Source organism: Nicotiana tabacum, chromosome 12 (genome assembly GCF_000715075.1).
Source record: "Nicotiana tabacum cultivar K326 chromosome 12, ASM71507v2, whole genome shotgun sequence".
NCBI lineage: Eukaryota > Viridiplantae > Streptophyta > Magnoliopsida > Solanales > Solanaceae > Nicotiana > Nicotiana tabacum.
The window spans coordinates 76272470-76295245 of record NC_134091.1 but is presented as its reverse complement, the minus strand read 5'-3'; the positions used below and the strand labels follow the sequence as shown (position 1 = coordinate 76295245).

Sequence of the window (22776 nt, the reverse complement as noted above, 5' to 3'; positions counted from 1 at the left end):
AAATAATGACGCCAAATTCTTAATGCAAATACCACTGCCGCAAGTTCTAAATCATGTGTTGGATAGTTCTTTTCATGATTCTTTAGTTGCCTAGAAGCATAAGCTATCACCTTCCCATGTTGCATTAATACATACCCAAGCCCGATTCTTGAAGCATCACAATATACCACAAATCCATCCATACCCTCTGGTAGAGTCAACACCGGCGCTGTAGTCAGTCTTGCTTTCAATTCCTGGAAACTCTTTTCACAAGCATCTGACCATTGGAACTTAATTGCCTTCTATGTCAATTTAGTCAATGGAGAGGCAAGAGTAGAAAACCCCTCCACAAACTTTCTGTAATATCCAGCTAAGCCTAAGAAACTGCGAATCTCTGTTGGAGTTGTAGGCCTCAGCCAATTCTTCACAACCGTAATTTTCTGAGGATCAACCTTAATCCCCTCATTAGAGACAACATGACCCAAGAATGTGACAGACTCGAGCCAAAATTTATATTTCGAAAATTTCACATACAACTAGTGTTGATACAGAGTCTGCAACACTGCCCTGAGGTGACCGACATGGTCCTCTCGATTTCGTGAATATACAAGAATATCGTCAATAAACACTATCATAAAAGAATCAAGGAATGGCTTGAAAACGCGATTCATAAGATCCATGAAGGCTGCTGGGGCATTTGTTAGCCCAAAAGACATCACCAGAAATTCAAAATGCCCATACCGGGTTCTAAAAGCTATTTTCAGAATATCCCACTCCCTGATCTTCAATTGGTGATACCCGGATCTTAAATTAATCTTGGAGAAGTACCTGGCACCTTGCAATTGATCAAACAAGTCATCTATCCTTGGCAGTGGGTACTTATTCTTGATTGTGACCTTATTAAATTGCCGATAGTCAATACACATTCTCAGTGACCCATCTTTCTTTCTTACAAAAAGGACCGGTGCGTCCCAAGGCGACACACTCAGCGGGATAAAATCCTTTTCTAACAAATCTCTCAATTGTTCCTTTAGCTCCTTTAATTCTGCCGGTGCCATTTTGTAGGGTGGAATGGATATAGGATGTGTGTCTGGCATCACATCAATCCCAAAGTCAATCTCCCTGTCTGGTGGGATCCCAGGGAGTTCATCCGGAAAGACTCCTGAAAATTCATTCACAACAGGCACAGACTCAAGTGTAGGTGCCTCAGCATCGGTGTCCGTAACCCGGACCAAATGGTAAATACATCCCTTGTTTATCATCTTTGTGGCCTTAAGGTAGGAAATAAACCTACCCTTTGGCACTACATCATCACCCTTCCACTCAATAACTGGCTCATTTGGAAATTCGAACCTAACAATCCTGGTTCGGCAATCAAGCTTGGAAAAACAAGAATAAAGCCAATCCATCCCCATTATCACATCAAAATCGACCATTCTCAATTCAATAAGATCGGCCACGGTGTCTCGACCACGCAATGTGACAACACAATCCCTATAAACCTGCGCGGCCAAAATAGACTCACCAACCGGAGTAGATACAGAGAACGGCTCATAAAGTTGTTCTGGTTCTATCCCAAATTCCATAACATAAGAAGTGACATATGACAAAGGGGAACCGGGATCAATAAGAGCATATACATCATGAGATTGGACAGTCAATATACCTGTGACAATATCTGGAGAAGCCTCTGATTCCCGACGTCTCCGCATAGCATAAAATCTGCTGGGTCCTCCCGAATTTTATGCACCACCTCTAGCTGCACCACGCCCTGCGGGTGCTGGGGTGCCTCGAGCTGGAGGTGCTGTGGATGTAGTAGCTGCAGAATTAGCTGGCTGTGCCGCGCCTCTGCCCATATTTCGGCGGGACGAGTGACAATCTCTCTGAATGTGACCCAGCAAACCACACCCATAGCATACTGGTAGGTCCGTGAACAGGACCCAAAGTGTATCCTCCCACACTTAGGACATGGAAGCCTTCGCTGCTGAAACCTTCTGTCGGGCCGACCCTGCTGGTGGGGTCCCCTGTTGCCCTGACTGTGTCCAGATGATTGTGCACCCATCGAAGACTGGGCGAATGATTCAGATGGTCCTGATGACGCTCCCCTGAATGCCGACCTACTACCACTACCACCGGAAGAACCACCAAAGTTGCTCGCGGACCGGGCCTTGCTGCTACTCTGACGCTCCATTATGTTCTTCAATTTGCGGGTCTCTGTGGCTTGAACAAATGCCACCATCTTACCATAGTTCATATCGGAATTCAAGGAAGCTATAGAGGCCTCATTGATAACCAAGGGGCTAAGGCCCTGTACAAACCGGCGCACTCTAGCCTCCATAGTAGGCAACATGTGAATAGCATACTTGGACAGGCGCGCAAACTCCATATGGTACTCCCACACATTCATACTACCCTGCTTCAGGCTTTCAAACTCAGCGGCATGAGCTGCCTTAGTTTCGGCAGGCAAGAAATGATCCATAAAGGCATCTGTGCACTCACCCCAACTTGCCGGAGGGCTTCTCTCCTCACAGGATTCCTCCCACAACTCAAACCAAGAATAGGCCACCCCTTTCAGGCGGTAGGAGGCCAACTCTACTCCCTCCATCTCTGTAGCATGCATAACTCGAAGAGTTTTGTACATCTCATCAATGAAGTCCTGGGGGTCCTCCTCGGGATCAGTACCCGTAAACACTGGAGGATCTAACTGAAGAAACTTGTTCACCCTGGAACTAGTAGATTCCCCTGGATGACTGGAAGAAGTAGGCCCAACACTCGATCTCTGGGCCTGAGAAGCCACTATCTGTGTCAACATTTGTATGTCTCCCCTAATATCAATATCAGACACACCAGAATTGGAAGTTGGAGCTGGAGGTGGAACTGGAATATCAGTTGGAGGAACCGTTGCACCTTCTGTAGGGGTAGGGACAGGTGCGGCCTGATCAGTAGTAGTAGAGTCAGGCAGTGTAGTAGCTGGAGGAATATTCTCACTCCTCGGGTGCTCACCCGCATCATCAATTATAGGATTAACTGTCACTCCTGGGGTGACATTGGCTCTTTGGCCAGTTCTTGCCTTCTTCTTAGGTGCCATGTACTGAAAATTAGAGCAACGCAGGAGTTAAAGGAGGAACAATCTTACAACCAGCTTTATCGCATGATCAAGAACATGAAAGAATGGTATTATTCCTAAATGCCCATGTAGCATCCTAATTATAAATGTGGTCGACAACACACCGATAATAAGGACTCTACTAGACACGGCTCCGAGACATCCTAGGACACTTTAAAACCTTAGGCTCTGATACCAAGTTTGTCATGCCCCAAAACCGTGGAGCGCGACCGGCGCTCAACCGAGTGAACCCGATCGAGCAAGCCTGTTAGATTTCTTCTACCCAAAACTCATTCATGAATAAAGAGAATATATGTTTTCCTTAATTAAACAATAAAGTGGTCGTGTCTGCAATTACCAATTTCTTACCATAAGTTTCACCATCTTTAAAGTCTCAAATGGACAAGTAATACAACCACAACATAGCATAGTTTGTCTTTTCCAGTACCAATACACAACCCACACTATGTCTACGGAGCCTCTATAGATAAAGAAGAGTACAATGATAATGCCGGCAACAAGGCCCCAGCTATACCTCAACCATAATAATACATAAAGAACAAAAGATACATGACCCCGGGATGAAGTAGGGCTCACCAAGTCAGCTGGGAAGAAGGTGTACTGCTATCACCGATCAATGTCTCCTGCTGTGGAACCACCTGCATCCATTTAAAGATGCAGCGCCCCCGGCAAAAGGGACGTTAGTACCGTCGAATAGTACTAGTATGAAAACTAAACACCAATTTAAGAATTTAGAAATACAAGATAATTATGATGAACCAGTGCGGCAATAGAATAATATAGATAACCGTCTCAACCATAGCAAGCTTATTAAAAGCTATCAACAACATTTATAGGATTTAAGATGAGATCCTCTATAACCATCTTCACACAAAGCGGCCCCGCCGCCTCACCCGATGTATGCAGGTGGAGGTTTACGTACAATACCACAACTATAATCAAGCGGCCCTGCACAAAGCGACTATGCTGCCTCACTCCAATGTATGCGTGTGAAAATGCATCAACGATACCAATACCAACACAAAGCGGCTATGCCGCCTCACCCCAATATATGCGGGTGGTGGTGCCACAACAATACCAAAACCATACACAAAGCGGTCGTACCGCCTCACCCCAATGTTAGCAGGTGGAGGTGCAGTCCCACAATATCATGATCCCTACACAAAGCGGTCATGTCGCCTCACCCCAATATATATGCGGGTGGATGTGTGTCACAATAACAATCTCTATACCATAATCCCCACACAAAGCGGTCATGCCGCCTCACCCCAATGTATGCGGGTGGAGGTGTATCACAATCGCAATCTCTCACGCAACTTGGCATAATACCTTTCACATAAATTACGACTAGAAATTATAACATGTGGATACGTAATCCATAGTTTGGGACACATCCTCAATTTATAATGCAATATGATAAGAGCATTTGAAATACGAATTGAACATATATCTTCATCACAAAACTTATCGGAATACTCGATTTATAATCAACATCTCGGAACTTACAAGGAGTTTAGCCAACATACCTCAATTGAGCTTCCTTAAACTCTAAAACGTTCCGGAATTCTTAGCAACTTCAATTTATTTTAGAAATATAACAAATTGAACCACAATTAGGAAGATGATTATGGTTCTAGCTCATTTGAGCATTTTATCAAACACTAGGTGTGCATTAAGGTTTCAAGGCCCTTTTTATGGAGGATTCTATCATCCCGCAACCTAATCATTTATCATTTTTAGCTCAACAATCTTCCTACATCCTTTGATAATACATGCATGTAAAATAACCAATCCTCTTGCCCAGAAATTATCTTGCTTATTATCCATTTCTACACAAAATTCGAAATTGAGGGTTAGGGTGTAGAACCTTACCTCTAGGATGAAGACCTAGTGAGTTTCCCTTTTTAATCTTCCAAAACTTGGGCAAGAATTGAAGGACAAATATTGGAGAACACCTTCTCACTCTAGGGCACCTTCTCTCACTCTAAAATGTCAGATAATAGCTCAAAAATGACCCAAAGAGTGTATTTAACGAAATAGGGTCGAGTTTTAAAAACCCAAAAATGAAGCTCCAGAACAAGGTATGCGATCGCATAACCGATGTGCGGACCGCATATCGGTCGCATAGTTGGTTACAAAATAGCCAAAAGAACTGTCCGTGTATGCGGTCACTATGCGGTCCGCATAACTGTTATGCGGTCGCATAGTCGATCGCATAATTGCTTCCAATTGGCCCAATTAACTGCCTCACTTTGCGGCCATTATGCGGTCCGCAGAGTGATTCTGCGGTCGCATAATGGACCGCATAAATGCACTTTTCCGCCGAAAATTTTTCTTTACTTTTCAGTGCATTGTTCAACCCAAAAAGTCCGAGCCGCGGCTTCTCCATGAAACATTATTTTCTTTGCAAAATTTACCGGGCTTACCACTTAAGTACTTCAAAATTTTCCGGGGTATTACAACTCTGACCTGATTCCGAATATAACCAAACTTCAACGCTCTACTAGCACATGAACACCCTCTCAAAGAAGCAGCCAACTGAATTCTTTTCCTTGTACATGACATCCACAAGAAGCATAAACTCTAAGTCTTCCCAAAACCTGTAGATGAATCGATAAGGCATAATATAGTGTACATTTCCTCAAATCCCTTGCTCGAATTACCCATGATGTTTTCTTTCCTTAGTCATAATAACCCACCAATACACCGATAACCAAAAACCGCACAAGCAGACAACCACGTGATCCATTCATAGATGGTGGGGCTCCCCCACTTAGCTTTAAGCTACAATTATATAAACCTAGAACCCGCAAGGATTTCTCCTTCTCAATTACCATGATCTCGCACCGTCAACCCGCCAAATATCTTGTAGATTCTTATTAAACTTTTCATGAACATTCTGAATTATCAGCCATAATCGCGTACTCGACCTCCTGCCGAGTAGTAAGTAGAATTCTTCGTAGAAAGTTCATCAACCTCACGCAACCGCCAATCTGTTCACAGGAGATAACCCACCTGTGGAAATTCCATACCGACATCTTCCAACGGCGCTGCATTGGGTACAACTACCACGAATCGAGTAAACCCTCCTGAGCCTATGCTCGTCCACCAGTTGTAGAAGTCTTTTCACTCCCCATCGACATCAACTGAAAATCTGACAATACATTTAAAACCCGGAGTCATGTTGCATCCAAAAACGATAATCAAGTCTTCACACCCCTCTTCATTTCAAGCAAACTCCTCTTTGCCATATTCCATCTCCCTCGGTACATTAGCCACCATCCTAAATAAAATTCGTAGACCAAATCACCTTCCATCACGATTCCGCAAATCGCCCTAAACTTTCTCAAGATACGTGGCTATCCCACCACAGAATCTACACGCTACTCTGTCACTCCCACTTCGGTTAACCCATCTCCTTAAGCAACTTCTCGACCTCTGTTGTGTGTACTTGACCTGCTAGCAATTCAATCACTGTGAGACACCTCCCACCATTCCTTCCTTGTCCTTCACTGCCCCAATACCACCTCAAATCGAAATCCATCTTTGTAGCACCCGAACTAATATATTGCTACCAACTCTAAACCTCGTCACAGATCATCTTTCTCGAGCCATCAACATTAGAAACACCGATTCAGTTCTGAAACCGCTACACACCACCATCTTTGACAACCGCTTCTAAGGCACCATTTCATAACACCCTGCCCCGAAGGCAAATCAAGAAGACCATAACACCGACGAACCTTAATGCATTCAACAAGGACGATGACACCACATCACGAATGAGAATTCCACCGTGCTCGAAAATATCAAGTCTCATTACTCCATCAACCAAAGTCTGGACATCTATAGTCCAATTGCCTTTCCTCCGCTGGAACTAAATACCGAATCTCTAAATCATGCAATGAGAAATCCTCCTTTCAAGTCATTCACTGCCTCGACACATAAACAAGCACCCTACCATAACACCAACACTGTGCGATAACAATGCATGAACATCATAGCAATCTGTGCATAGCCTCAAAACCATAGGAAATACAGATACTGAGCTGAATGACAGAACATCCTTCCACAAGGCGATGATGATAGCCTGCCCGAATACGCAGGAAAAAAAACATCCTGTACCACGTCTGCAGTACCACTACAACTCCTCGATGTCCCATTGATAACAAGCGTTTCATGTCGCACAAGATTGAGTAGGAAGGAAATAAAAGCATAAGCCTCAAAGGAATCAAATCGCACGATGAGGAATCAAGAAAGGAAGTGCTCCTAATGGCTCTGTAGCCTCTCGAAGTTAAGTACAGGCATCTCCGTACCGATCCGCAAGACTCTACTAGACTTGCCCATGACTCGTGAGACGCAAGTGAACCTAACACTCTAATACTAAGTTGTCACGACCCAAAATCTACTATAGGTCGCAATGGCGCCTAACACCGCCGTCAGGCAAGCCAACGGTGATTGATCGACTTGTTTACTCATTTTATTACTTTGAAATCATAATTTTCATTAATTAAATAGTATAAAATAGAATTTACAGGATAAATGATAATATTTACACGAACAACAATAATAAACAACTTGTAGGAACCCCCAAAACCCGTGCATGAGCATTAACTAGGAAATATAATAAAATACAACATCTATCTGGAATACAAGTTAGACAGGAGAATATAAATAACTTTGATGGAGACTCTGTATGCTGCGGATCGTAACATGGAATGCAGCTCACCGTAAAGTCCCCGCAAATGTTGTGCCTCTGCGCCCAGAGGACCACCAGAAATATATATTACCTGCACAATAAGTGCAGCAAGTGTAGCATGAGTACGTAAATCAACGCGTACCCAGTAAGTATCTAGACTAACCCCAGAGAAGTAGTGAAGAGGGGTCGACATCGACACTTACTAGTGGCCCAATAAGACAAATACAATAGAAGTAAACAGATGTGAGGCAGAGTAAATACACGGAATAACAAGTATAATACGTGGTACAATCCTCCTCTCAACAATAAACTTGAGCTCTCAATTAGCAGTTACCTCCTCAACCGGAGTATATATATAATGGGCCTCACCAGATAGGTCGTCACAGTTCAAATCAGGAAAAACTCACAGATACACTGGCTTTTTGTCAAATATTTACGCACGATTCCATAAGAGTATTTTATAAAAATGCCGAGGCATACGACCTGATCCCATCATAATATGTGCACTACCGAGGGTCGAACGACACGAACCATGAATACATCTATTATATTGCCGAGGCGAACGGCCCACTCCCATGAGAGTGTGATACATAATCTTGGGGAGCTGAATGGCCCGATCCCATCATAATGTGCGCACTGCCGAGGGTCGAACGACACAAATCATAAATGTATCTATTATGCTGCCGAGGCGAACGGCCCAATCCCATTAGAATAAGAAACTTTAACGGGTCCTTGACCCCACTCACGAATAAACATGTGAGTTATAGATTTTAAGGAAAACCTTTCGAGGAAAACGCATAGCACGGGAGAAATTCGTAAGAGGAGTATAATTATTCTGCAGCTAATCATGCAACCCGTCAAATCTCTACAATAGCAAGTCTATCACTCTACGCAAGTCTAGTCTCAAGTTGTAACGTAAAATAAACGAATTTAATAGGCAATGGGCAGCTCAAATAGTACAGTTATAGTATGGCGGGAACCTAAGTCTACCCGGACATAACATGAATCTAGCTACGTACGGACTCTCGTCACCTCGTGCGTACGTAGCCCTTGCAACAAGTAGCACATATCAAATACATCACCAAGGGGTAGTTTCCCCCTCACAGAGTTAGACATGAGACTTATCTCGCTCTGAAGTTCCATAACCGGCTTCAACGCCACTCTAACACCCCAAATCGATGCCCGTTGCTCCAAAACTAGTCAAACAATGTGCAAACCAATAAAAATATACTCTAATACTCATAATAAATCAATTCATAACAATTCTCAACTCCGCTCAAAAAGTCAATAAAGTCAACCCTCAGACCCACGTGCCCGGATTCCATAACACTACGAACTCAAATATATGATTTATTTCCAATTCCATGTTCAATTTCGTGGTAAAAATCCAAAAATATTAAATTCTAGGTTTTTCTCTTAAAATCCCACAATTTCCATAAATATTCATATTTTAACCCACATATAAACCATGTATTTAACTCACAAGGTGTAGAAATCACTTACCTAAAATTTGATGATGAAAATGGCACTCCAAAATCGCCCCAAAGTCGGTTCTCATGGAAGGAATGAGGTGACAATGAGTCAAACCTCTGAAATATAGCTTATGCCCAGGTATTAACCCTTTGCGATCGCGAAAAATTCTTTGCGAGCGCAAAGCACAACTTTTCTCAGCTCAAAATTGCCCTTCGCGATCGCGGAAAACCAATCGCGATCGCGAAGAGCAAGCTGCCCAACTCCTCCAGACAGCCTCGAGTATAATAGTCATAACCTTTTGTACAAAACTCCAAATTCCAAATGGTTTGACATTCTAAAAACTAGACACCAAGGTCTACAACTTTCATTTTTGTATCATCTCCAAATTCCTTACAGATTGCAAAATATAAGCTTCCAACATAAGCCCTGTGCAGCAGAAATTTCTTCTTCGCGAACGCAAATCTGCCTCTGCGAACGCGATTCACAGACTCTTTTCTCCCATTTTCCTCTTCGCGAATGCAACCCTTTCCTTGCAAACGCGAAGAAAGGCACACCAGACCTCAGAAAATAGCAGCTCAACATGGCGAAATGACTCGTAGACCCTCCGAAACACACCCGAGGCCCCGTCCAATCACACCAACAAGTCCCAATACTTGATACAAACCTGCTTGAGGCCTCAAATCACACCAAACTACATCAAAACTATGAATCGACGATCAAAATCTTTCTTTAAACTTTTAAACTTTCAAACTTTGACGAACGCGCCTAATTCATACTTAAACATTCCGAAATGACGCCAAACTTTACGCACAAGTCATAAATCATGATACGAACCTATTCCAAGGCTCGGAACCCCAAACGGACATCTATAACACCAAAGTCCACCTCAAACCAAATTTAAAAAATTCTAAAACCTTCAAAATGCCAACTTTCCATAATAAGCGTCGAAATGCTCCCGAGCGACCCGATACTCAACCCGAACATACGCCCAAGTCCGAAATTATCATACGAACCTATTGGAACCTTTAAATCCCGATTCCGAGATCGTTTACTCAAAAGTCAAACCATAGTCAACTCTTTCAACTTAAAGCTTCCGAATTTAGAATCTTCCATCCGAATCAACTCCGAACTTCACAAAATTTAATTCCGACCACACGTACAAGTCATAATATCTGATGTGAAGCTACTCAAGGCCTCAAACCGGCGAACAAAGCGCTAAAGCTCAAAACGACCGGTCAGGTCATTACAGTACGTGAGAGTACGTCGTAAGTCAATTGATATAAGCTCAGAAATGAGATCATCTTTGAAAGTACATAAAGTAAGTTAATCATGTTAACTTGGAGGTTATAAATATTTAAGATCATGAACTGCATGTACCAAGAGGGTTGGAAGACTTAGAAGCTAAACGAATTGAAGAAAATAAGTTTCGTCGAAAGTTGATAAGTTGGGAATGTTATAACATGTACTTATGGGGTGACACTAGGGTACTCAAAATGATAAGGATATTATATTATGAGTTATTTTAGTCTTATGATAGTCGCGTATTATGTTTTGAAGTCAAGCGAGTTGTGGAACAAAAGTTGGCAAAGATCATTAGAAGTTACATTCATAAATATGCTGAAAATTAGGTCAAATGTAGCTGAGCGTTTATCCCAATGCACTTGGAATTACGGGATGATCTACCTATCTAATTGAAGATCTATGAGTCTAGTTTCTAACGGATTAAACTGTTCATTAATACAATATTGTAGTAGAGAGATATTCGTATTTTTGCGAGAGTGCGCAGACTGGTAGGTGACAAGTAGGTGCATCACCTACTTGCCAAAATGAGAGGCCTCAATTAAAACTCCTAAAGTCGGCCAAGAGGGGACTTTTAAGGACTTATTAACTCATTCCTTTCACTCATTTCTCAGACCAACAAAATCAGATTGAACCCTTGCAACTCCTCCCCAAAAATCCCACACAAACCCTAGGTAATTTCGGGTGATACAATGTGATTCTAGTGGCGAAAACCCCGTACACCTTGCTAGTTTCTCTTTCTCCTTCTTGTAGCTGCGTTGGGGGACTGGTTTTTGATGAATAAGGACTAGGTTTCGTGAGTTCTACTCAGTCCAAGGTAAATTTATGCTTTTCCTTCCATTATCTATGCTTGTACGAGTTGTAACTCGATCGTAAAGACTAGACCTAGCGAGTTTCGATAGAGTAGTATGCTGTTTGTTGTTGCATCACTGTTGGCTGGTTGTGAACTTATTTTTAAGTTGAATTCATGGCTGGTTTATAGTATAAGAGGCTTAATTATGTATTATTGGTTGTGTTGCTCAATTTGAAATAAAAGACAAGTCGAAATGTGTTTTAGTAAGCTGAAAAATCAGTTTTGAGTTGCTGAACTTGTGGGACTGTTTTGGGGGCTGTTTCGTGTTGCTATTATGTTGTCTCTTTTGCTACTGTTTTTATGGAGTTTGGGAGGAGAAAAGGTGTGGAGAAACACCACATAATGGCAGGGTGGTTGGCTGGTCGTTCGTCGTTACATTTTCGAGTTGTTTGACACTACTAGGGTTACGTTTTGTGTATAAACTGATTGGGATGTGTGGGCTGTCTTGTGATATTTTGTGATGTATATAAGGTTGGAAAATAATGTATACATGTTGTTATTATTGTGTTCTTGTTGTTGTTGGTGTTATGTCGAATTGGGAGGAAGTAAAGATTATAGGGGAGATGCTGCCCGTTTTATTATAAAATAAGCTTGTTGTTTGTTGTGCGATAGTTGTACCTTCCATAACTTGATGATAGTATTGTTATCGTTGTTGTAGATTAAGGTGCAACGAGATGAGTTTAACGTGGTTATTAAATAGATTATGATAAGGTATGTTAAGGCTAAGTATTTTCCTTCATTTTGGCATGATCCAGTAACTACATGTGTTTGATAACGAGACATAAAGAGAAGTTCATATTCCTGAATTTATGTACATTATCCTAGTCTCATAAGTTATCATATTCTCCCTTATCAGGACTTCATATTCAGTTTAGTTTTGTCTTTATTCAGTCAAGAGAGCAGAGGGTCTATATATATATATATATATATATATATATATATATATATATATATATATATATATATATATATATATATATAGTATTACAATATTTTTACCACCATCGAGCTATAATCGGTGGGCAGGCCCCTATTGGGTAATATTACAGTATTTTCACTACCATCGAGCTATAATCGGTGGGCAGGCCCCTATTGGGCAACCTCTGATCAGATGGTAAGTTATATACCGAGTCTACTGTGGCCGAGCGCCTATGAGCGAGCCCAGAATGGCCGAAATACAGAGCCTAGTATGGCCGAGCGTCGAGCCTACTACGGCAGAGCAGTTATATGTACCGAGCCTTATAGGGCCGGACAACTATTTTTACTTACTATATTGAGAGAGTTGAGTCAGTATCAACAGGTAAGCATATCTTTAGATCATCTTTGACTCCCAGTTACTTTCAGTTATTATATTATCAGTTCAGTTTCAGCTTTCGGTTATTCTGTTGCCTTACATACTCGGTACATTATTTCGTACTGACGTCCCTTTTTGCTGGGGATGCTGCATTTCATGCCTGCAGGTCCTGATAGACAGCTGGATAGACCTTCATAGTAGATAGAGTCAAACATCAGCTCGGTTGGTAAACTGCACTTCCTCGGAGTTACCAGGTCTAGACCTTGGAGTCCATTTTATATATACAGGTTTGATGGGTAGGTCGAGGCCCTGTCTCGACCATGATACAGTTCAGCTATCTTTAGAGGCTTGTAGACGAATCCTGTATAATTTGTATATCAGTAGATGTTCATGGCGGCCTCGTCAGCCTGCACAGTTATTTATATATACATATATGAGCTTTTGGGTATGTTTACCCTTCAAATGAGAGACGATATTTTCAGATGATTCAGAATATGGTCTCATCGGACTAAGTTGAGGGTTACCCCTCCAGAGTTCACAGTTACAGAGTGGTACACTCGGACCGAGTATGGCATCGGGTGCCGGTCACGCCTTTTCAGGTTTGGGGAGTCACAACTCCTTTCAAGGATGCATCACATGCATATGTTCCTTCACCAACATTGCTTCTCCGCTAATTTTCGGACTTTTAACAGGTAGCTTAGTCTTTTTTTCCTTTCAGTTCTCTGTTGTCATTTTTATACTTAGTAGTATGTTAAGTCAGTATCTAGAGAAGCATTAGGTAACTTAATTACTTTAATACTGATGCAAAGTACTGGAGAGTAAAATATAGGAACTTGAGGAGACATATATAAGGTATAATGTATATGGTTTAGAATATAGAAACCAGTTAAAGAAATCTACTATAGACTATATTCAGCTATAAAGTCAGAAGCTTCTATTTTAAATCAGAAGTCAATAGGAATTGGTTAACAACTCTAACACAGTTTTCTTTCAGAATGACAAAAAGAATAGGACCAGGAAAACGAACATCCACATATAAAATGTATAGGGTTAATTCAAGCACTTCAATGTATCACGAAACAAACATAAGTGAATTTTGAATCAAAATACTCACCGATGAATGTGACGTTGGCTGTAACGTGAAAAACCGCCACTACCCCAGTTAAAGAAAGTTTTATCTTAGCAGCTTTTATTTAGAAAAACGCAGCTTGCACAAGTAACTTTGCAATCAAAAATCTCACACCATATACAAATAGAAGAAAAGTGGAGAAACTCAAAAAGAGTGAATAACCAGTAGATAAAGGACACAATCTTCGCGTTTAAATAACAAATTTTTACACCAAAACCCCCATTAATACAGCTAAACTCAGAACAAAACCAAAATCAGAAATTAAGGACATGCACCTAGGTATTTCTTTCCAAACATGCATATAAAAATCAAATAAAATACCAGACATGCATGTAGAAAATCTTGCAAGAAATTATTTAAAAGAACAGAGAAACCAACATCAAACAAAAAATAGACAAAAAGTTCATAGAAATCTAAAAGTGAAAGCCAGAAGTGGGAACACAACGCAAGAAATAAAGAAACATGGAAGAAAATTTACCTGACTTCACAAACACAGTAGATGCTAGAAGATTGTAGCAAGCATAAAGTAAACTCAGAAGAAAACAAAAACAGAATTCATGAACGAAATATAAAGATAAAAAGAGAAGAAAATTCAAACATATAGATCCAGAGAAGCCCAGAAGAATTGAACCACTCACCTAAAGAAAGATGACATCCTGAACTTCTCATTCAACTGTTGAAGTAGCAAAGCATAAAGGAAATAGCAGAATAGCGAAAGAGAGAGAAAAGGAGATTTTGTAATTTTAAAAGTTATGTAAGCACGATGATTGACATACTCGTGGATCATGGCATAGCAAGCTCCCTTATTTTACTCCCAGAGACACAAAATTGTTCAAGTTGCACCTGCTTTCCAATACAAAAGAAAATTAGAAAGAAGAAAAGAGTTCAAGGGCATAAACAAATAATGCATTGAGTGTTACATATTCCTGAGAACTTATGAATAAGAATGCTACGAAGCTTGAAACTCTAGGCAACTGAAGGATATTAGAGGTGTTTTCTATCTTGCATTATGACGTTTGGCTATAATTATATATTTTTAGTGCATTACTTACCTTACATTTAGGTGCTTTAATACTAAATTATAATATATTTGTGCTTAATTGAGTGTATTTTATGTGTAGGTACTTTGGAGATGAAATTGGGAGCGAACTAAAAAATTTATGTGTATTTTATGCACTACAAGAATGGCTCGTGATTATTTGATGATGGAAAATATTATGATGTCATGATTTGATGATTGAAGACATAATGATGGGGTGATAATTAAAAAAAAAAAAAGAGAACTAAGAGTTGAAAAGCCTAAAAGAAACGAGAAAGTTAGGCAAACGTTTGGCAGCAAAATTGAAAACGAAACAACAGCAGGCGACTCGAGAGAAATTCCGCGCGTTTGAGATCGCTAGCGCTGTTTGACGCGAGGTTCGTCGCACGTTTTGCGTGGCGACACGTGGTCCGGGTCTCAAGTCTATTTTGTCTCCTTTTTGGTTTTGGACTTGCTTATTTCGTCTAAGTTTTTTCCCTACACATATAAATAGTCATTAAACACCATTTTTTAAGGGAGAAACCGATTTTGGACAGACTTTAGACGAAGGGAGAGCACGGAGACGCCGTGAAGGCCGGAATTCATTAGATTCCATCTTTTTTCCATCAAACTTAGTAATCTTTACTTTTTCTTGATGATTTGTTGTTTTGCTACTATGTCTATGTGGAGCTAAACTTTACGTTTTAGGGTTGTGGTTGTCATGAATATTGAAGTTTATTAATTATATTGCCGTTAATTCGATTTATCATCTTTGGTTGTTTCTCTAATTCTGTGCATAATTTCTTAATTGTTTGACCAGCAATTGAGTTCTATTTACTATCTATGCTATGCTTGGGAAATCCGTACTTAGATTAGAGTAGAATTGGAGAGAGCTTGTTTCTGAACCCGTGGCTCGAGGAAAGATTTCGTGGTTAGGATAAGAATATACCTAAGAGTCTTGCTTAGTTGAATACTATATTATATTCATTCATGATAGATTCAAGACCATAGGAATACAGGGTTGATATATTATGGATAGACGGATAGCATTGTGGGAACATGCTATTTATATAAACGATCCGGTCAATTAGCAATGATAGATAATTTGGATTAACAGGTATAATTACGAATTCAATAGGATTGATAAACCGACCACAACCCTGGAATCTATATCTCCCTTGGTTACATGTTTAAATTTTGCAATAGTAGTTGTAATAGAAAAGTTAAACTTTAGATCATCTTGGGCAGTAAATTGATTTTATATTGCTTAGTTAACGGTTAATCTAAGCCTCTCTGGGTTTGACATCCGACTTTCGAGTCACTTTATTACTTGACGGCCACGTATACTTGCGTGTACTTGGGGAACCAACAAGTTTTTGGCGCCGTTGCCGGGGACTTAGTTATTGATTGTTTATCTAAGTTAAACTTTTAATTGATTTTTGTTCAAGTTTTTAATTTTCTTATTTAGTTATTTTTCTAGATTAGACTTTTACTTTTATATTTATAGGTTTTGTTTATTTTTTTCTTTTTGTAAATTTTTTTATTTTTATAACAGTTTGATCTTTCTCTTAGTGTGTTCATTGTTCTCTCAACATGATATCTGGGGATGAAATATCCGGAGGTAAGGTTATTGATGAAGACGCTTGGTTGACGGAAGATTTTTATGGCCCGTCTTTTGGGGCTTGTCATGACCTGAACTCTGGAAGGTCTGAATTTGAATATGGGAGTAAAGCTTGGTATTGGAACGAATATTCACGATTAAGGAAATATGAGGAACGACGTTATCTTCTAACAAAGTTGGTGAATGACTAGTCGAAGGAGAGAGTTGATCTTGCACAAAAATTTGACAAGTTTGGCTTGGCTTTGCACAACTTGGATGCAGATTTGAGTGCAAAGGTTGATGCGTTCAACGCCCAACAATTTAATGATGAGTTGTGTGAAACTGAAAAAAATCTTCTAGACCAAATTGAGGAGCTAAAACGAGAATACCAAGCATTAGACCATATTTTTCTTGAGGATGCCAATGCTGAGATGAGTGTTCTAGAGTCATGTGAGGAAGTAGATAATATTATATTTGAAGACTCCAATGTGTGTACATATGAGAATATAAAGAGTAATACAATTCTAGAGTTGGGGCGTATTGGTCCTCATTCCATATATTTTTCAACATTGTGTTTGGATGATGACATGGAAATCGAGTCATCTGAGCATTTGGAGGAGCCAATGGACGAGGAACGGGGTGCCTATGTTCTTGAATGTGTTGTGTCAAAAAGCAAAAATTACATTCCTCATCTAAAGGTCAAGAGGTGTAGAGCAAAAATTTTATTGCTTGGCCTGGTTTACTTTGTAGCCCCACCGAAGGAGCATAGCCACAGACTAGATGCCTTGTTAGGGGTACAATTCATAAGTTCAAGGTGGAGACAAAAAGTGCTACAAGTCGTGCCGCGACGTTAAATCGGGCGCTTGTTGGGAGGCAACCCAGTTTTACTGCTTTTTTTTATTTTTATTTTTATCTTATTATTGTTGTAGTGTCTGTTTTTGTTTTGTAGGATTATAAGCATAGGAGGAAAAGCCATTGGAAGAGTGCAAAAGTGAGCTAGATGGTGAGAACAAAGTGTGGGGTGACCACACAAAGGACCATGTCTGGGGGAAGTCTGAGTACCCGTGAGCCGCTATTACTTCAGCCTTTGGCCTTTCAGGGAGTTTCTTGTCCTCCCTCGTTATTGTTTTGCTTTATTTGTGCATTGGGTACACTGCACTCCTTTAAGTGTGAGGTGGGAGAATTCCTCAAAATATGTAGTAGTATGTTAGAAAATGTTAACTTCTTATTTTGATTTTAGCTTCGTATTTTTGTTTTCGTAGTTGTGTAGTATTTTAGTAGCTTAATTTATTTTTTTTAAATGTGGAAAAACAAAATCGAAAAGGTAGAAAAACTGGACTTTTCCCGACGATGGATCTCCTAGACAGTTTTCTTGAGGGATTAAAGTCTAAACAAAAATCCAAAAATATGTCTTTTAGCTTTCTTTAGGTAGTAATAATCCCCTGTAGTTTTTCTTTGTGCCTCGATTCTTTTCCATGGGATGTAGTTTGAACCGGGTAGTATTTTTTCCTTTTATTTTTTTTTATTTTTTAGAGCAGATTAGAAATTAAGGAATAAATGGAGGAAGAAAGATGAGATTCCTAGGCGCCCTTGACTTGGTTGATAGTAGCATATTTAGGCTTTGGCATGCGTAGTATCTTCCCTATGTGCTAAAAGTGCTTATGATGCCTTGGTTATATGGATAGCATGTTTTGTGACGCCTATGTCTTATTTTCTTGACTTATGTTCACTTTATGCTTAATGCTTAACATCTCGTGGCTCCGTGAATACTTGCATTAGTTTGAGAGTCGGAATGAAACCGTCCTTAGTGAGTCATGTGCCATGTGTGGTGAGATTTTTGTGTAGTCTATGTATTGTAATTGTGTCTAGAACTTGCCCGGTATGTGAGTCGAAGCGAAATTTTAGGTGATACTCGGTTTGAAAAATGATTTTAGGCTATCTTTATTTTTTTTTAGTTTAATACTTATCACAAATAAAATATATCCCTAGTTAACCATTTTGAGCTTATAGACTTTTATTTGGCTCCCACATTACAAGCCTAAACCTCTTTTATTCTAAATTGACATTGTTTTGATCCTTTTACCTCTTAAAACACTTTAATTGTGAGATGAGTGCTAAAAGGAGTAAGAAGGGACTAAGTATGGGGTGACTTTTGAGTGGAACCAGTGAAAGGTGCACTTGTTTTGTAAAAGAATACACCACTAGTAGAAATTGCAAAAGAGAAAGAAAAAAAAAATTAGATGAATAAACTGATATTTTGTTCTTCCTAGTGGGAATGAATTAAAGTAGTGCTTAAAGAAAGAGGTAACGTTGTTAGGGATGATTTTAGTTGTGAAATTAAAATTGCGATTGAAGAATTTGCGCTTACAGTTGATTATGTGATGTGTTAAAGTGCCTAGGAGGGTTAGCCACTATTCCTAAATATATTCTTCCCGTCCCTTAGCCCACATTACAACCATAAAAAAGTCCTAATTGATTTTAGACTGAGTGAACCTACATTAGTAGAGATTTACATTAAGGGCAAGCCTATGGTGTCAATTGCATGCATGTGACTTCTTTTGTGAGAGAGAGAGATTTTCTTTGATATATATGAGTCCTTAAAATATATTTGAGCATTTGATTTGAATGTATGGATTCAACTTACTCTCTTGTTCTTGTTGTAAGGGCACATGGTTTCATAAGGGATAGGTAAGGTTATTAAACTTCTCTCTATGGTATTGTTGGGTGTTCAAGCCATGAGTGCATTGTGACATTGAGTTGGTTTTTGAGGGTAGGACTGTTAGGAGCATGTTGTCTTTGTTGTGAATATTAGTGAAGTATGGCATAAGAAAAGGGAAGTGTATGTGATTGCACATGCTAAAGTTTAATTGTTGTTATAAACCATGTCATTGGTGTAGTGTGCCTCAATTGTGTAAAAACAAAGTGCTCAAGGATAGTGTGAATTGTTGGTTGACTCGAGGACGAGCAACGTTTAAGTGTGAGATAGTGATGTTTGGCTATAATTATATATTTTTAGTGCATTACTTACGTTACATTTAGGTGCTTTAATGCTAAATTATACTATATTTATGCTTAATTGAATGTATTTTATGTGTAGGTACTTTGAAGATGAAATTGGGAGCGAACTAAAAAATTTATGTGTATTTTATGCACTACAAGAATGGCTCGTGATTATTTGATGATGGGAAATATTATGATGTCATGATTTGATGATTGAAGACATAATGATGGGGTGATAATAAAAAAAAAAAGAAGAGAACTAAGAGTTGAAAAGCAAAGAAAAGAAACGAGAAAGTTAGGAAAAAGTTTGGCATCAAAATTGAAAATGAAACAGTGACAGGCGACGCGAGAGAAATTCCGCGCGTTTGAGATCGCTAGGCGCAGTTTGACGCGAGGTCCGTCGCGCGTTTTGCGTGGCGACGCGTGGTCCGGGTCTCAAGCCTATTTTGTCTCCTTTTTGGTTTTGGACTTGCTTATTTCGTCTAAGTTTTTTCCCTACATATATAAATAGTCATTAAACACCATTGTTTAAGGGAGAGGACAATTTTGGACAGACTTTAGACAAAGGGAGAGCACGGAGCCGCCGTGGAGGCCAGAATTCATCAAATTCCATCTTTCTTCCATCAAACTTAGTAATCTTTACTTTTTTTTGATGATTTATTGTTTTGCTACAATGTCTATGTAGAGATAAACTTCACGTTCTAGGGTTGTAGTTGTCATGAATATTGAAGTTTATTAATTATATTGCCGTTAATTCGATTTATCATCTTTGGTTGTTTCTCTAATTCTGTGCATAATTTCTTAATTGTTTGGCCAGCAGTTGAGTTCTATTTACTATCTATGCTATGCTTGGGAAAGCCGTGCTTAGATTAGAGTAAAATTGGAGAGAGCTTGTTTCTAAACCCGTAGCTCGGAGAAAGATTTCGTGGTTAGGATAGGAATACCTAACAGTCTTGCTTAGTTGAATACCGTATTATATTCATTCATGATAGATTCAAGACCATAGGAATATAGGGTTGATATATTATGTATAGACAGATAGTATTGTGGGAACAAAATATTTATATAAACGATCCGGTCAACTAGCAATCATAGATAATTTGGATTAACAGGTGTAATTACGAACTCAATAGGATTGATAAACCGACCACAACCCTGGAATCTATATCTCCCTTGGGTTACGTGTTTAAATTTTGCAATAGTAGTTGTAATAGAAAAGTTAAACTTTAGATCATCTTGGACAGTAAATTAATTTAGGTTGCTTAGTTAACGGTTAATCTAAGTCTCTCTGGATTCGACATCCGACTTTCGAGTCACTTTATTACTTGACGGCCACGTATACTTACGTGTACTTGGGGAACCAACACATTCTTAACAAAAGTTTAATCAGTTAAGATGGTTCTCCTATTCTAGTGAATTTATATTTCAGAATATGACTGTAATCTAAAGAGGATCACAAACATGTTCCTATAATTTTTTTATGCTCAAAAATGGTAGAAAAAGGAAGTAGGAACACACAATGTCATTAATCTGGAAAGTCTAGCAATTAACTTTTCATTTCTGCCCTATCCGAGGAAATCTTAAATCTTTTAATGCCTTTGCAATTAAGACAGCACCCTCATCTTTCAATTCATTCTTTGCAAAGTTCAACTTGGTAAGAAATTATTTTGCAGTTATACAGGTGGCCAAAGCAAGAGCAGGTTTGATGGTGATGTCTTCTAGAACTTCAGGGATGAAACAAATTTATTAAGGTGGAGTCCTTATCCTCCCAAATTCAGGTGACTCGGCTGGATTTCAGTTAAGTTTGAAAAATAGAGTTGATATGACTTTGCTCAACACAATTTATGCTTCCTCAATAAACATCTTGTCATGCCAATCAAGCTCCTTTAAGTTGGTGCATACTTCAAATGAGAAATAGAGTATACAACACCCTTATCTTCATCAGATCCAATCATTGTAGATGAACACCTGAAATCCTCTAACATTGAAGAGTGCTTCACAAGTTTAGAGATAGCAACAACACCCTTATGTCCTTTCATGTTATTATAACTGAAGAGGCCGCAGTTTGCCAGTCGAGGGAATTAACAACTAAAACTAAAAATGTAGGTCTTTTTAGTTCTGTAAGGACAATTTACCCTGTTTATCTTACATATTTTGTTTTCTTTTTAATTTTTTGAAGAATTTAGTTGGCCTGAGTATCAGTGTAGATCTATGTTTAAACATTGACCAAATAAAACTCACACATTTAAAGAAAGCTTTATGCCAAATAGAGGGAGAAATGCGAACAAAGAAACAATAAAGTTAAGAACAGTAGAAGAAAGGGGAGAAGAATTGAACTGACAATATCTATGGAATCTTAGATACTGTAAATGCAAACCAGTGATAAATCAAAAAAAATATTCATAAGTACGCAAGATACGAACCAGACAGGATGAAAGTAGAAACCAAACTAACATTCAAAAAAAAGTTATATGAAGCATGTTTAGGAGGTTATCATCCTGAAACCATTTCCTTATAAATGAAATACCAATGTATCTGAAACTCGTAATTACAATCCACTTATTACCAATTAACAAAAATCATGATAATTGATATAAAAAATTAAAAGAGCCCATAAAAAGTTCCTATTAGTTTTCTCAGGAAGAAATATTCATTCATTACCTATCAATATAAGCCGCCCATAGATCACTATGAAGCAGCTTCCTTGCAACCTTCACCCGTTTATTCCTCCTGCACTCCAAAAACCCCAACGTGTCTTTCAATTGCTTGGTCACATTGAATTCGTAAAACTCGAATTTAAAATCTTAGGTTAAAATATCAATTTTTCATAAAGTAAAAGAAATTACTCACATGAAATACTTCAGAAATCTGTAACATCAGACGGACCAAGAATACATATAGAAAAAGAATCGTGAAACAAAGCTCATAGTTTTTCAAGAACCAAAATGAAAAGAACAACAAAATTAAGAAGAGGGAAAAACCAGAGAAGAAGAAGAAGAAGAAGAGAGCATTGAAGAAGAAGGAAATCAGCGAGATGGCTGATATTGAAGTCAAAAAATGGAAGTGGGAGATAAAAAAATAAAGACCAACACGTGTCAGGAAAATGAGGAGAATGAAATGGCTGATATTGAAGAGTGAAATAAAAAAAATGCACATGACGAACATTCATAATTACCACTTTACCCGTGTTCGTCCCATTTCACTCCCACTTCTATATAATAGTAATTTCTTAATGCTGAAATCTTTTAGTTTTGTTTGGTTTGGCGTTCCTTTTGGTGCATTTGTTTTTCAATGATATACTTGAT

General features: G+C 39.0%; 1 long non-coding RNA gene across 8 annotated transcripts; it reads right to left on the bottom strand.

The window, feature by feature from the left end:
- Nucleotides 1-3417: 3417 nt before the first annotated feature.
- LOC107781990 (uncharacterized) lies at nt 3418-22573 on the bottom strand. 8 transcript variants are annotated; one of them, XR_012697372.1, is made up of 6 exons: nt 22322-22571; nt 22133-22201; nt 14630-14696; nt 14492-14526; nt 7836-7896; nt 3418-3744 (listed from the first exon to the last, which is right to left on the bottom strand). It is a non-coding gene; the product is annotated as an uncharacterized LOC107781990 (long non-coding RNA). The 8 variants fall into 8 exon arrangements; XR_012697371.1 differs by having other exon boundaries at nt 14492-14696; nt 22322-22573; XR_012697369.1 differs by lacking the exon at nt 3418-3744 and having other exon boundaries at nt 4060-7896; nt 22322-22565.
- Between the last annotated feature and the right edge of the window lie 203 nt (nt 22574-22776).